Source organism: Orcinus orca, chromosome X (genome assembly GCF_937001465.1).
Source record: "Orcinus orca chromosome X, mOrcOrc1.1, whole genome shotgun sequence".
NCBI lineage: Eukaryota > Metazoa > Chordata > Mammalia > Artiodactyla > Delphinidae > Orcinus > Orcinus orca.
Genome location: NC_064580.1, coordinates 2368404 through 2385485, shown reverse-complemented (window position 1 = coordinate 2385485; position 17082 = coordinate 2368404). Strand labels below are relative to the sequence as shown.

Genomic DNA, 17082 nt, shown 5'->3' with positions numbered 1-17082 from the left:
TTGGCGCAGATGAGAAGACAGAGGCTGCCACTCTGCACCTACCGAATAATAACCCAGGTACGGTTTCTACCTTCCTGCTGTTCACCAAACATTATCTACACAACACAAGTAAGTAATTTCAGATTCCCAGTCTCTGACACAGAAGAGGAGAGAACAGCTGCAATTTCTTTGCCCAAGGGAACAAAATAACATCTCAAAAAGTATCGGTGGGAATGTAAATTGCTACAGCCACTATGGAGAACAGTATGGAGGGTCCTTAAAAACTAAAAGTACAGCTGCCGTATGATCCAGCAATCCCACTCCTGGGCATATATCGGGAGAAAATTCTGATTCAAAAAGATACATGCACCCCAGTATTCACAGCAGCATTATTTCCAATAGCCAAGACACGGAAGGACCCTAAGTGTCCATCAACAGAGGAATGGATAAAGAAGATGTGGTACATGTACACAATGGAATATTACTCAGCCATGAAAAGGATGAAATAATGCCATTTGCAGCAACCTGGGTGGACCTAGAGATGATCATACTAAGTGAAGTAAGTCAGACAAAGACCAATATCATATGATATCACTCATATGTGGAATCTAATTTTTAAAAAAGACACAAATGAACTTATTTACAAAACAAAAATGGACTCAGAGACATAGAAAACAAACTATGATTACCAAAGGGGAAAGGGAGGGGGATGGATAAATTAGGGGTTTGGGATTAACATAGTCACACTACTACATACAAAATACATAACTAATAAGGACCTACTTTAGAGCACAGAGAACTCTGCTTAATATTCTGTGATAACCTATATGAGAAGAGAATCTCAAAAAGAATAGATACATGGATATGTAGCGCTGAATCACTTTGCTGCACACCTGAAACTAACACAACATTGTAAACCAACTCTACTTCAATAACAGTTTTTTAAGAGTACTGGAAATCAATACAGAACTAAGGTATGCTTTTAGGAGAAGGCAGCAGGAAGGAGGTTTGGGGAAAACAAAAGTCATCAAGAGGAAACTGGTCGTGAAACTGGAATTCAGGAGAATCCAGAACTCCATACAGGATTCTACTACACAGCTCACCACTTTAAAAAGGTGCTGAGAGAGGTAGGTAGGGGCTGGCTTTGGCTCCAATAACAGATGAACATCACACGGGTATAAATAGGAGAATGTCTCCTTCACCCCAGGGATTCGTCCTAGTATAAGCAGTCCAGATTGATGATGGTGCCAAGGTGGGAAGGATCTGGGCTACTTTGACCTTGTTGTGTTTCTATTCCTAGACGTTATGCATGTCTGCAGATCCAAAGGGGTGTTACCGTGATATCCACTGTCCACCCAGGTTGCATCTCCCTTGTTGTAAGCCATCTAGTTTGTGGTCCGTCTTGTTGCTCTCATTGCTGCTGCACAGCATGCGGGATCTCAGTTTCCCAACCGGGGATTGAACCTGCGACCCCTGCAGTGGAAGCGTGGAGCCTTAACCACCGGACCTCCAAGGAAGTCCCTGTGGTCATTTCTTAGAGCAGGTCCAGAAAATGATATGCAGTGGTTCAACAATCCAGGACATACCCCTTTTTCTCCTCCACCATTCTTAGCAAATACCATTTTGTCCCCACAGTCTCAAGGAAGCTGCTGTACTTCCAGAGAAAGCACCTACATTCCAGGCAGGAAGAAGAAGGAAGAGGCCAGTGGCAAAGAGTGTGTGCAAACTGAGATGGTCCTTTTGCACAAGCCAGATACGTGCTTTAAAAGCATGCTTTTAAATGATTTAAAAGAGGACACACCGTACTGGAAAAGAATATTAAAAAAAAAAAAAGCACGTATATACGTGTACAACTGAATCACTCTGCCGTACGGCAGAAATTAACACAACATGGCAAATCAACTCTACGTCAACTAAAAAAAATACTAAAATAAAAATGTTGACAACTGCATGAACCACTTGTCCGCTTTTATTTCATTGGCCAGACTATGCCCCATGGCTTCTCCTCATTGAAAGGGAAGCTGGGAGATGCAGGGTTTGGTGTCTCTCTGTACGTCTTTGGCGCAGTACAAACAGATTTTCAGTTCCGTGGGTGAGGACGGACGGACAAAGGCACGCGGATAAGGCAGGCGGTATCACATGATAATGCATTCAAATCCAGATGTCCTCGTCAATGCTAGTAATGCGTGGTTAGGTTTCTCCGCTTTTTATATTTAAAAAAGGAAGAAAGATCTACATGGAGCTTCACCGTCCGCTGGATTATGCTACAGTACCCCCAGCCCACCGGACCGAAAGAATGTCGTTTCTGGAATATGAAGACAAATAACTACCGATAACAATGGATCTGCTGGGATAGAATTTTTGTGCCCTGAAATATAAACATATATAATAAAATATATATATTTAAGTGTGTGTGTGTATATACATAGACATAAAATACACGTACGTGTACGAGAATTCTATCCCAACAGATCTGAATGTGTACCTATATCTAAACGTATACATATACATCAAATATATAATACGTATACTTCAGTATACAAGAATTCTATCCTAACAGATCCATGATTACATTTCAGTTATTTTAAGTAAACGTTTACCTTTCCCAAGAGTTCCTTCTGTGTCCTGGGTGAAAATGGACAAAGGAGAGACAGAAAGACAGCGAAACTCTATATACCATGAGGTGCACCCTGGTGATTCTAGGTTGATGTGATTATAAATAAATTGTGTTTTTTATAGAATCTTGGTTTTCTCTGCACTTGTTTCCTCAAGAAGTCGATTTCTTTTGAAATAGGAAGGTTATTCATTAAAAAATGACAAGTATATAAATGCCAGTATTTCAGATGGAAAAAAAAAGACGTATGCATTCCTAAATGCATTTTATCTAGCCCTCATTAGATACCCCGAATCTCTTGGGGATGAATGATCTTGGCTCTCTTGTTTTCCCACTTAGGAAGAGAGAAACTATATTTTCTGAAAGCCCGTGGAACGCAGGGAACATGCCAAAACGATGTATCTGCTGCCTCCATGACATTCTTAGCAAGAGACACTGGCCCTGACAAGTCTTCACAAGTTGGAGGGTAGAATAATACAAGTTGAGAGCCTTTATACATCAATGTAATGTGAGACTCAAGAATAACAAACAGGGACCTTCCCGGAGGGCCAGTGGTTGAGGCTGTGCATTTCCAATGAAGGGGGCATGGGTTCAATCCCTGGTCCGGGAGCTAAGATCCCACAAGCTGCGTGGTGCAGCTAGAAATAAATAAATAGAAATTTTTTAAAAAAAGAATTGGCATGCTTGCTACTTTGAGCCTATCGATCCAAGAAAAGTTTTGAGAACTCACGGAGACGGCTTCCTTACTCAAGTGTACTTCTCATAAGCGGAGTGGGAAGCATGTAAAAGACACGAGCTCAGAACTCCAGGGCCTTAGAAGGCCTTGTTTTCCCAAGAAGTTCATTGAGACTCTTGTAAGATGCAAGAGGTGTGAGGCGTTCCTTAAGGAGTGCAGTGGAGGGACGGTTTAAAAATACAAATAACCTTGAATCCATTTCTGATTTAAGACCTTTGTTGAGTGTATGTTCAATGAATCTACAGCAGGGCTTTCCTCACAGGTGATGCAGAGATGTGGCCCCCGAGTATCTCAGTGTCCTAGACCTTGCTGATACCCTATACATCCTCCTCCTCCCTTTCTCCTTGAAAACACAACCCCAATTTCATACATGGATAAATGCTTCATGGAACTGGAACCCATCCCCATCCCCAAGGGGGAATAAAAGGGGGAGAGGGTAGATTCAGTTCCATCTAAGTCAATCAGGCTGCTACACCCATAGTTCGGTTTTGGAACTGAACGGAGAGTAACAAGACCCAAATTCTAACCAAAAAGACAGGACAGGAAGGCTACTGGGATGATTCTATGACAGATTTCCACAATCCTAAGAAGACCCTAAGGATGGTAACAGAGAAAGTTTGTACCATGTCCAGTTGTGCCCGCCATCTTGGCAAGAGCCAGATGTGGAAACCAACACCTAGGATGGCAGGGGGGAAGCATGGAAGGTATTGCCAACATCAAAGACATCCTTCAGCCTGAGCTACTTCTGGTTATGTGGGATCACTCAGGTTTTAAATTGCCGATGACAGTGGATCTGGGGTTTCTGAGCAGTGCAGCTGAAAGAGACCCAAGACTTCCTCATGGTCAACAGTTCCTAATTTTAGTCCTTGTCCAACGCGGCGGGCCAAGAAGAGTGAACGCAAGATGGTGAGATGGCAGTATAGTGTCTGGAATACATGCTCACTCGCGAGAGCGTTACAGTAATACGCCTGAGGTTACCATCTTCAGAAGGACCTGCTTAGGCGACCAGCTCTTGACGGGCACCTGAGAACCTGACATTCACAATAAACCCCAGGTTACTAAGCGCTAAGGTTTTTACGGGCACGTGTGTGGAATCACAGAATTCTATGTACCAGGCTACCTAGGCAGTTTCTCCCAACAATGGCTTACCTCCAGGGAATCCGCAAGTTGGATGATTATAACCGATGACGCAGGCAGAGAGGACCTTTGTGAGCCACCTTCATGGGGCTTCCTTTGGGCCAAACTCTGTGTGTGTGTGTGCGCTAAAGGAAAGAGCAAACACTACACAAAAAGCCGTGGCCTGGGTGAAAGTGGGGTGTCTAGACGTCTGTGCTTGCCAAACTGTAGCTCCCTAGCGGTGATTCCACTGGGGGATCACGTGGGGAGCCTGGAATCCCACTGGCACCCGGCAGTTAATGGGGTATCCTGTCCCATTTGCACTGGCGTGGTGTCAAAAGAGGTTCAGTGGGGATCAGGAACTTCACCACCAGCCAGAATGAATGAGGTTCCCCACCACCACTGGTGTGAGCAGAGGCCATTCGGGAAGCAGCAGGGATGTACTCCTACCCCTGCCACCCAGGGGGGCACTGGGGAGGCTTAATGGGGATGTGGGAACTCCACTTCCAAGGACCAGTACCAAGTAGCATCTCTACCTTGTGTGTCAGTGGGGGCTGAGTAGGGGACCCGGACTTCTACACCCACCTGGCTGTAACTAGACATCGCCCCGCACCTCCCAGGTCGTAATGCTGTCACAGGAAGCCACCTAAAACAGCAGGGTTTACTAAGTTCCAGACTCTCTTATCACAATGTCCAGAAGGTTCAGCAGGCAATAAAAAAAAAAAAACCACTCATCAAACCGGGAAGCAGGAAGATCTCAAACTGAACAAAAATAAGACAATCAATGCCAACAACAAGATGCCTGAGGTGTTAGAAACTGGGTCAAGGGCACACAAGAATCTCTCAACGTTATTTCTTTGTTTCATTCTGTTTTAGGCCGTGCCGTGCGGCTTGTGGGATCTTAGTTGCCTGACCAGGGCTCGAACCCGTGCCCCCTGCAGGGGAAGCGTGGAGTCTTAACCACTGGACCGCCAGGGAAGTCCCTTGGCATTATTTCTTATAATTGCATGCGATTCTACAATCATCTCAAAATAAAACTGATTAATTAGAGATGTAAAGTTTACTAAAGTTAAATTACTGAGTTACTTTTAAATTGTAGGACATTGTTTTCAAAAAGAAAATTATATGTGTCAGCCCAGGATTATATATAAATATATAAAGATATTTGTGTGTGTGGTATATTAGACATACATATGTATATAAATATATACATGTCGTGCATTTATATATCTACATAAAAATACATATGTGTGTTGTGATATATATAGAGAGAGAGCAACTACAAAACTTTTTCTGCAACAACCTGGACCTGGAAAGATGGGCTTCTCGTGGGAGCATCAGCTCTGGCTACGGATGGGCTTGGCCCTGGCACACTCTTATTTACACAGAAGGGTTTACGATAAAAATCAGAACCTGGCAAGTCAGCCCAAGCCTGGGCTGGCCACCGGCAGGTTCCAGAGCGGCCCTGTGCACCTGTGGGACAGGCACCCTATGGGAAGGGTGAGTTTGCTCCCCGGCATGGGGCCAGGGACCTGGGCAGGTTTCAGGAGACCAGAGGGAGGGGGTAGGGGTGCACGGTGAGAGAAAAAGAGTGTTATTTTTTATAGCAGAGTCCAGGGCGGCTCTAATAACCACACACTGAGGGCCTAAAACCACAGGCATCCATCCTCCCCCCAGTCCTGGAGACCAGAAGCCTGAGGTCAAGGTGTCCCAGGGCCGCGCTCCCTCCAGAGGCTCCAGGGGAGGGTCCTTCCCGCCTCTTCCAGCTTCTGGGGGCTCCAGGCGTCCCTGGGCTTGTGGCCGCATCCCTCCCATCTCTGCCTCTGTCTCCTGTGGCTGTTTTCTTCCCGTACCTACCTTTTCCCTATTTTGCTCTTCTCATAAGGACATCAACCATATTGCATTAAGGTCCACTCTAGTGACTTCACCTTAACTTGATTCCATCTCTTAAGACTCTATGTCCAAAGAGTTCACATTCACAGGTGCCAGGGATTACGACTTGAACATGTCTTTCTTGGGGAGGGGGGAGGGGGGAGGGACACCATTCCGGACACCACACACACAAGTTTTAGAAATGAGGGTTCTGGGAAAGGGGTGTGGACAAGTTGTATGAACGAAAAGTCAGCTTTGCGAAACAACCAGCAGCGTTAATTCATTTAAATTTTGGAATTAACATCCGTGTACGTTCCCATAAACAAGCAGTTAAGGGTCCTGGGCTGGCACCAGAAAGCTTTTGACGGTGGAGTCGCTCCTCCTTTCCTGCCACTGCTTTCTCTCTTCTGTACTCCAGGCTCAGTAACGATAGATGTGAATAAGTAAACCCTTTGGATGACAGCACACTCCATCACATACAGTTGAAACACCCTGTTCTTTGTAGAAACTATTATGTGTTTGACCAGGATGCCAATTTTGCTGACAATTTCTAAAACGTATTTGTTTGAAGATGCACTCTTTTTTTTTTGAATATGAAAAGAATGGCCAATCCAAAGAAGTATAAAAGAAGGCTCATAAAAGTAGAAACTCACGGGACCTCCCTGGTGGCACAGTGGCGAAGAATCCACCTGCCAATGCAGGGGACATGGGTTTGATCCCTGGTCCGGAAAGATCCCACATGCCATGGAGCAGCTAAGCCCGTGCGCCAAAACTGCTGAGCCTGCGCTCTAGAGCCCGCGAGTCACAACTACTGAGCTCATGCGCCACAACTACTGAGCCCACGTGCCACAACTGCTGAACCCGCGCACCTAGAGCCCATGCTCCACAACAAGAGAAGCCACTGCAGTGAGAAGCCCATGCACCGCAACAAAGAGTAGCCCCCGCTCGCCGCAACTAGAGAAAGCCCGCGCGCAGCAATGAAGACCCAATGCAGCAAAAAAAAAAAAAAAAAAAAAAAGGGGGGGTAGAAACTCAAGGGTGTACATTTTCAACAGGAGACATGGAGCAGGCTTACACCCTCAGGAGTGATTCCAGCTGTCAAAAGCCAGGCGGTCTAGGCTGCAGGTCTTCATATTAACAGAATAATTACCTGCTGACTTTGATGAAGAAAGAGAAAGAATCTTCCCAAGGAGATGAGGGCCCCAGGTAAACAGACGAGGAAAGCAAAACTGAGTAACAAGACAGGCATCTTGCATCTGTGCCCACCTGTTATTCCAGCTCCATCACTTTTCACTTAACCCTAAGCAAAATCTGAACTTTGTAGGACTTCAGTGTGCAGGGAACTTCCCGAATGTTACATACATCCAAATAGGGTTAGGGTTTACCGTCTCACACCCCCTCACCAAGGAGCTGTGTGCCCTACGGAGCCACGAGTGAAAAGGAAGGTGATGTACGCTACCAAATGAATGAAATCGCCATAGCTGGGCAGACAGGAAGCTGCTCTACTATTCAGTCGACACAGTGGAAGGAACTCCGAAGCACAGACACCAAAAATGAGGAAACTGGTGGTTTCCTCATTCAAGGAAAAATACATATCTGGGAACTTCCCTGGTGGTCCAGTAGTTAAGACTCCACACTTCCACTGCAGGGGCCACGGGTTCGATCCCTGGTCGGGGAACTAAGATCCTGCATGCTGCGTGGCATGACCAAAAATATATATATATATATCCGTATGGACATTTTTCCAAACCATGCATTTGAAAATACATTTATAAACCCTGCAGAAGTTCAAATACACGCCGGTCTTTGTGCATTCCTCGAGATCCTGGACATACTTCTGTTTATTATTGAGCTGCCCGAGCTCCCTTAGCTGCTCTACTTAGTGTAATAGCTCTTTTTTTTTTTCTTTATGAATATTTCAGAGCCTGGGCGGACAGTAGGTACGTTTTCGAGAAAAGGAAGAGCAGAGAAGCTTGTGTCTTACCCTTTTCATATCATCTCTCTCATCCTGGCCATGGAAATGAGGGACCAGGGGATTCCCAGTCCGTGATAGGCAAGGAGATTTGGAAGGACCCATCCAGCTCACCATCCTGGATCATCCTGGCTCCGAAGCATGAGCAAAGGACAGCCACTGACTCATAGACGGACTCCAGCACAAGGACACTGTCCACGGGCACCGATCATTCCAGCTGTGAGCACCCCGATGCGGCTAAGAATCTAACAGTTCTCCCAAAATACATCGCAAAGACCAAACCACAGTACCTGTGGATGTGACCTTATTTGGAAGCACAGTCTTTGCAGATGTAAGTTGTTAAGATAAGAGTAGGGTGGCCCATAATACAATAGGACTGGTGTCCTTATAAGACAGAACATTTGGACACAGACACACTGGCAGAACACCACGTGAAGATGAAGTTGGAGATTGGGGTGATGCAAACCACCAGAATCTGGGAGAGAGGCATGGGCTGGAATCCGCCTCAGAGGATCTGAGCTGAGGTCCTCCTGGATCTAATGACAGGGTCCTTCTAAGACACAGAAGAGGAGAGACACAGACACAGAGGAGAAGCCCCGGGAAGATGGAGGCAGAGACGGGAGGGGTGCGGCCACAAGCCCAGGGACGCCTGGAGCCCCCAGAAGCTGGAAGGGGCGGGAAGGACCCTCCCCTGGAGCCTCTGGAGGGAGCGCGGCCCTGCCCACACCTGGATCTCAGATTTCTGGCCTCCGGCACTGCGAGAGTATCCATTTCTGTGGTCTATGGTACCCAGTTTGCGATAGTTTGTTACAGCAGCCCTAGCAGACTGTCACACAAAGTTACGGTCAACCCTGAGCTGCCTGCATCGGGAATTAATTTGAACAGCCTCAGCTGGTATCTCTTTATCTCCTCGGGTCCATGTACACCTTAGGGGACCTCCCAGAAACACCTCTGCAGCCTTGCTTGCCCCGTAGATTTAATTTCCTCTTCATTCTGAGAGACACTAGCAAAAGCAAAGCACAACTTCGTAACTTGAGCAGGGTGGTATTGAAAAGGAAATTCCCCGATTCCCACGCTCTAACAGAACAGAAGCAAATATGAAAAGAAACGGCTTTTGTAGTCAGCACCCTCTGGAGAAGTTTGCATTCTGATAGACGATCACCCTGCTTCTCTCTAATATTTGTTAGGTCCTTTAACGATATGGGTCGTGATTTGGGGAGCACCTCTGTGTTCGTGAAAGGCCAGCCATGTTTATCTCTGCTCACACACAAGCAATTTGAATGCAGAGGACTCACAAAAGAGAGCTCTTTCGGTCTGGATTTGTTTTCACAGACGATTATTTTCCCTCTTAAATGGGTGTTACTGCTATCTGATCAGCTGGATGACTTCTCTTCAACATATTATTAAAATGCAGCAATGACCTTCAAGTCAATTATGCTATGTCGAATTCTCCACGCCAGCACTGAAATGAACACTTCAGAAATACAGAAAGGAGCCTCCCAACACAAATTTTTTAGCGTGGAAAGCTCTGTCAATTCTCTCTCTCTCTCCCCCCGCCCCTGTAAACATATTTGTGTGTATACAGGGATGGATGGATGGATGGATAAACTTGTGTGTGATTATGTTTCACATCTTGAGATGCTAAATCAACCAGTGTAAAAGGAGAAACAGTATAACTAAGAGCCAGAAGCATCTATTAACAGCTGTGATGAAATACTTCAGTTAAAAATCAGAGCCTGGGGCTTCCCTGGTGGCACAGTGGTTGGGAATCGGCCTGCCAGTGCCGGGGACACGGGTTCGAGCCCTGGTCCGGGAGGATCCCACATGCCGCGGAGCAACTAAGCCCGTGCGCCACAACTACTGAGCCTGTGCTCCGGAGCCCGCGAGCCACAAATCCTGAAGCCTGGGTGCCACAACTACTGAGCCTGCGCTCTAGAGCCCGTGAGCCACAACTACAGAGCCCGGGTGCCACAACTACTGAAGCCCACGCGCCTAGAGCCCATGCTCTGCAACAAGAGAAGCCACCGCAATGAGAAGCCCACGCACCGCAACGAAGAGTAGCCCCCGCTGGCCACAACTAGAGAAAGCCCGCGTGCAGCAACGAAGACCCAACGCAGCCAAAAATAAATTAATTAATTAATTAAAAAAAAATCAGAGCGTGTTGAACAAACGTCAGGATATTTAGATCCGCAAGTACAGGAGTGACCAAGGAATACAAAGAGTCACTGTTTCTGCTTTGAACATAGTCAGAAAATGTCAACCTTCAGAAAAAGCAGAGGCAGCGTCATGTCACACATTAGCAGGGCAGGCCAGTGGACTTGATGTGGACAGAGGTCAAACGTTGAGCGGGGTCACAAGGTTTAGAAACAGGCCACACTGCTTTACCTCCGGAACTGAACCGTCTCCTACAGTGCGATTTTACTGCATCTCACCACAAGGGGGCGTTTAAGTCCTTTCCCCTGGAATCCAGACAGGGGCATGGTGGCTTCAGCTAAGGGAAAGTTGCAGAAGTGACCACCTTGAGTAGAACTCTGGCCCTCAAAAAGGATATATCCATGTCTTAATCCTCAGAATCTGTGAAAGTGATATTTGGAAATAGGGTCTTTGCAGATGTGATGAAGGATCTGAGACGAGGTCCTCCTGGATGAGGGTGGACCTAAACCCAATGACAGGGTCCTTCTAAGAGACAGAAGAGGAGAGACCCAGACACAGAGCAGAAGCCCCGTGAAGACGGCGGCAGAGATGGGAGGGATGCGGCCACAAGCCCAGGGACGCCTAGAGCCTCCAGAAGCTGGAAGGGGCGGGAAGGACCCTCCCCTGAAGCCTCTGGAGGGACCACGGCCCTGGGACACCTTCGTCTCAGACATCTGGTCCCCAGAAGTAAGACAGGATGAATTCCTGTTGTTTTAACCTACATGGTTTGTGGTCATTCATTATCCTGAGAGAGGATGAATTTCTGTGGTTGTCAGGCACCCACTCCGCATTACTTTGTTACAGCAACCCTACGATTTCCTGGTATTTTCATCTGAAACCGTGAGCCACCATGGAGAACCTTCTACCATCCTGAGTCCACTACGATGAAGCGACTGTCCCACCAGGAGAGTCTTTATGTGGGCTCCATCATCCATTTTCCTAATCCCAAGTTATCATACCCCAAGGGTCAGAAAAGGGAGTAGATGAGACTGCCTGCAATCTCACCCCCAAATGCCATTTGTGAAGTTGACCCCAGGCTTTCAGTTTTCCCAGCTGAGGACCAAGTGCTCCAGATATCCTGAAGCAGAGACACACCAACCTCCCCACATCCAGTCCAGATTTGGGGCTCAAAGAATCTGTGGGCACAACCACATGGTTCTTTTAAACCACTGAGGTAGGGGGATACTTGTTACATAGGGGGATATTTGTTACACAGCAATACTAACTCCAGCAAGATGCCGTTGATCTAATCTCCAAGGACAGGCATCAGAGCAGAGGTTACTCGGACCAAGCTGGGAGCTGCTGGTTGACCAGGAAGGGGAGGCTATGAGGGAACCTTCTCAGGTACTTTAAATGCCCGTATCTTCACATGAATGCTGGTTACATGGGCGTACTCTATGCCCCTTAAATTCTGTGCACTTTATCCCATGTTGGTCATACGTACTTGGATTTGGCAAACACAAGCGCGATGCGCTCCAAGGGGGACATTTCTCTGGAAGACCCTTCAATCCTACCTGGTGTCTCCTTTCCCCAAATATGGAGAGATATAACTGCGTATGTCAAGTTCATTAAAATGGAAGGGAACCAAAATGAAAGGACAACCTGCCGAATGCGAGAAAATATTTGCAAACAATGCAACTGACAAGGGATTAATCTCCAAAATATACAAACAGCTCGTGTGGCTCAATATCAAACAACCCAATCAAAAAATGGGCAGAAGACCCAAGTAGACATTTCTCCAAAGAAGACATACAGATGGCCAAAAAGCACATGAAAAGATGCTCAACATCGAAAACTATTAGAGAAATGCAAAGCAAAACTACAGTGAGGTATCAGCTCACACCAGTCAGAATGGGCATCATTAAAAAGTCTACAAACCATAAATGGTGGAGAGGGTGTGGAGAAAAGGGAACCCTCCTGCACTGTGGGTGAGAATGTAAATTGGTGCAGCCACTATGGAGAACAGTCTGGAGGTTCCTTAAAAAACTAAAAATAGAGCTACCATATGATCCAGCAATCCCACTCCTGGGCATGTATCCAGAGAAAACTATAATTTGAAAAGATACATGCACCCCAATGTTTACAGCAGCACTATTTACAATAGCCAAGACACAGAAGCAACCTAAGTGTCCATCAACAGAGGAATGCATGAAGAAGATGTGGTACGTATACACAATGGAATACTACTCAGCCATGAAAAAGAATGAAATCATGCCATTTGGGGCAACATGGATGGACCTGGAGATGATCATACTGAGTGAAGTAAGTCAGACAGAGAAAGACAAATATCACATGATATCACTTATATGTGGAAACTTAAAAAAATAATACAAATGAACTTATTTACAAAACAGAAACACTCACAGACTTAGAGAACGAACTTATGGTTACCAGGGGGAAAAGGTAAGGGGGAAGGGATTGTTAGGGAGTTTGGGATTAACATATACACACTACTATATTTAAAATAGATAATCAACAAGGACCTACTGTATAGCACGGGGAACTCTACTTAATATTCGTTAGTAACCTATATGGGAAAAGAGTCTGAAAAGGAATAGATACTTGTCTATGTATAACCGAATCACTTTGCTGTACCCCTGACACTAACACAGCATTGTAAATCAACTCGACTCCAATATAACAACAACGGAGGGGAAGCAGCGTGGAATTTGCATAGTAGAAGGCAGGAGTGGGAAGAAGCACAGGGAGTTTCCAGCTGGGGTCCCACGTCTCTCAAAAAGGGCCCTCCTAACCTCCCCGACTTGCTGTGGAACACGGAGTCCTCCGTGCCATGAGTACCCTTTGAATTTCCCACACACACCTGCACAAACTCTTCACCTGGGGTGGCCTCAAAAACAGGTATGGCCAGGATACCATCCCTATACTGAACTCCAGAAGACACCCGAACAGTGTTTAGAGTAACGGTTGGCATTAATGTATCCAAATTACAATGTCTCTCTACCTGGACTCCTAAAACTTCAAGATAGGCTTGTATACTTTTTAAATGCAAAACAGATGCCTGATCAGCAGTCCAAATATTTTTAACGGATGCCATAATTATTACTGTAATCACTGCAGATTCCAAACTCCTGTCGTCTCTCACCTGTATCAAGTCGGTGAAAAATTCATTTCAGGTTTTATTTTAGTAAACTCAATGTTTGCTGTCAGGCACAATGGCCGTCAGCCACAGATGGCTATTAAAAGTTAAATTACAATGAAACATTCAGCTCCGTGTGGGACTGTAAAATGGTGCAGCTGCTGTAGAAAACAGCTTGGTGGTTTCTCCAAAGGTTAAACATAGGATTACTATACGATACAGTAATTCTACCTTTGGGTATATACTCAAAGGAATTGAAAGCAGGGACCTGGACATATATTTGTTCATTTATATTCATACCAGCATTATTCACCATAGCCAAGCATATGAGCCTTGAAAAGGAATATTATTCAGCCTTAAAAAAGGAAGGACATTCTGACGCAGGCTACGACTTGGATGAAACTTGAGGACACTTTGCAAAGTGAAAAAAACCAGACACGAAAGGACAGACACTGTAAAGCTGCACTTTCACAAGCCACCTAGAGTTGCCAAATTCACAGAGACGGAAAGTAGGATGGTGGGTGTCAGGCGCTGGGGAAGGGGACGGGGTATTAGGGTTTAAAGGGGGCAGAGTTTCAATTTGGGAAGATGAAACAGTTCTGGTGATGGATGGTGGGAACGGTTATAGAACCATGTGAATGCACTTAATGCCAGTGACTTGTACGCTCTGAAATGGCAAAAATGGTCAATTTGATGCTGTATTTTACCCCAATAATAAAAAATAAAAGTTTAATTCCCCAGTTGCACTGGCCACATGTCCAATGCTCACGAGACACAGGCAGTTAGAGGGACCACATCCGACAGCCCACATGTAGAACAGTCACAGCATCACGGGAAGTTCAATCACACAGAATTGCTCTAGGGGGTAATGGGCCAAAAAGAGAAAAAAATAACAAAGAAGACCATTTCCTAAGGACAAATTTACTGGCCACAACACAGCCCACTTGGTGGGAGAAAATTAGCACCTTTAAAGTTGGTTTCAAGGAAGTTCCTAGATTTCTAGCATTTAGTGCTTAAAAAAAAGAAAAAGGTCCCTGTGACTTCTCAAAACAAGAAGCTGAGATAGGAGAACAGCCAAAGTATTAGCAGGGACAGCACGATTTCCAATACAATGACAGCTGAACTGTGTTTTCTTGACTCAAGTTGCTTGAATCAGCATCTAGATTCCAAATATGGTCCAAGATATATACATAAAAAAAGTATCAATTCTTGGTACAAACTATTATGGATAAAATAAGCTACGAGGATGTACTGTCCAACAGGGGGAAGAGAGCCTATATTTTATAATAACTATAAATGGAGTGTAACCTTTGAAAATTGTGTATCACTGTATTGTACACCTGTAACATGTAACACTGTACAGCAACTATATCTCAATTTGTTTAAAAAGGTTCAAAAAAAATGGTAACAATTCTCATTTCAGTCAAGAAGCTAGAGAAACATGTTAGAGACTGGTCTTGCCTGGGGGGAGAAAACCTTCCTCCAAAATGGGATTCTTATATATCCATGATCCACATTATTACATGAAAAATGAAATGGTTGAGAAACACTAATCTCTTTCTCATAGACTGTGCTGAAGTTGATAGAAAACAACTGCCCAGGATTTCACTAAAGAAAGGAGGATCAATATCCATGAAATAAGAGAAAAAAGGGTTTAAGAAAACACAACCGTGTTTTTCTTTTTGTATATAATGGGAAGAGATGTAAAGAGAGAAGGAGAAATTGTTTCCAAGGAAGAACCTCAAGCCAAGCAGAAAAGAAAGGAAGAAGATGTAGTAATGTTAAAAAATGTCACATTATAGCTACAATCTATCCTTGCTGAACAGACAACTCACAGATAGATGACAGAAGATGGATAGACGATAGGTAGATAGCTTAGGGATAGATCCTGATAGATAACAGATAGATTAGATAGAGATCATGATAGATAGGTGACAGAAGATAGATAGATAGATCAGATAATATAATAGAGATAGATCATAATAGCTAGATGATAGGTAGTTGATAGTTGATAGACAGATGATAGATAAGTAGATAGTATATAGAATGCATATAATAGATACATTTCCATTTCTCATAAATTATGATATATACATATGTGTGAATGTATAATACATATAAAACATATATTCCTAATATATTGTGATACATGTATGAATGTATGTGTGTATATCATTATCATGTGTGTGCATATATATATATATATATATATAATATACATATTATCATCACATAATCACTATGTGAGAGTCAGATTGGGAAGTGCTACAGTTAAGCAAGGATTGAAAGAAACCTTCCGTGGACCATCTGGTCTGGAGATGAGAATCCTCCAGTATAAAATGAGGGGGGTCCAGCAAAGATTCTCATTATTCCAAGAGTGGCCTTTGGACGGGCAGCATCAACCTCTCAAAGAGCTTTTTTGCTAAACCAAAAAATTTAAAAAAAAATCACCATCTCTAGCTCTTACACGTGCTGAATGGAAACCTGTATTTGAACAAAATTACCATGGGATTTTGGTGCACATGAAAGTTTAAGACCCTCTGGACCTGATGGTGCCTTATTTTCTTAAACAGTACACTCATATGATTCTCTATAAACTCCACAAAGTTAAGTGGAGACTCCCAGCTTGGAGGTGACAATGACTCTGCCATCTCGGTTTTGCTTTGGTGCTTGGCGATAAGAAGAGGATGCCCCCGGGGGATGGTGGTCCGGACAGCCGGGGATGCTATCAGCCCTTCTAAATGCAGCCCCACGGATGAAAAACTATTGTAGTTTGATCTCACTTGATACTAGAAATCGCCTTTTGCCTAATTAATTTGTGATTTGTACACAATAGCAGAAAGAAGGTCTTTGATTAACTAAGCTCTTTTTAATTAGAGCTTTACAGATAGAGGAGAGAAAACAAAGAACAGACAACTTTTCTAAGGAGAATCCTTCAGCCTGAGAAGAGAAACTGCCTATAATCCAAAGTAAAACCAACACCAACACCAAAATCACACGGAATTCCTTTGCTCGAATCAGTTACTGATACCCTCTGTGATGTGGTGAAAATACACCCTGGTTATGGACCTCTACATCACCATTCAATATTTCCTAAAATTTAGGCGGGTCAAATAAACTTTAAATGCCTCCATTTTCTTGAACTTATTTACAAAACAGAAACAGACTCACAGACACAGAAAACAAACTTACTGTTACCAAAGGGGAAAGGTTGCGGGGGGGAGGGTTAAATCAGGAGTTTGGGCTGAACAGATACACACTACTACAGATGAAACAGATAACCAACAAGGACCTACTGTAGAGCACAGGGAACTCTACTCAGTATCTTGTAATAACCTATTGTATAGTGGAAAAGAATCTGAAAAAGTGTATATATATATATATATATATATATATATATATATCACGTTGCTGTACACGAGAAACTAACACAACATTGTAAATCAACTATTCTTCAATAAAAAAAGAAAGCCTCCATTTTCTGATCTCAAATTCTCACAGTA

At 44.3% G+C, this 17082-nt stretch overlaps 1 long non-coding RNA gene across 1 annotated transcript in view; it reads right to left on the bottom strand.

Moving 5' to 3' along the window:
• The window catches only part of LOC117199719 (uncharacterized), a 106358-nt gene that overhangs the window by 88663 nt on the left and 613 nt on the right, over window positions 1-17082 (bottom strand). The gene's annotated exons all lie outside the window — the stretch shown is intronic.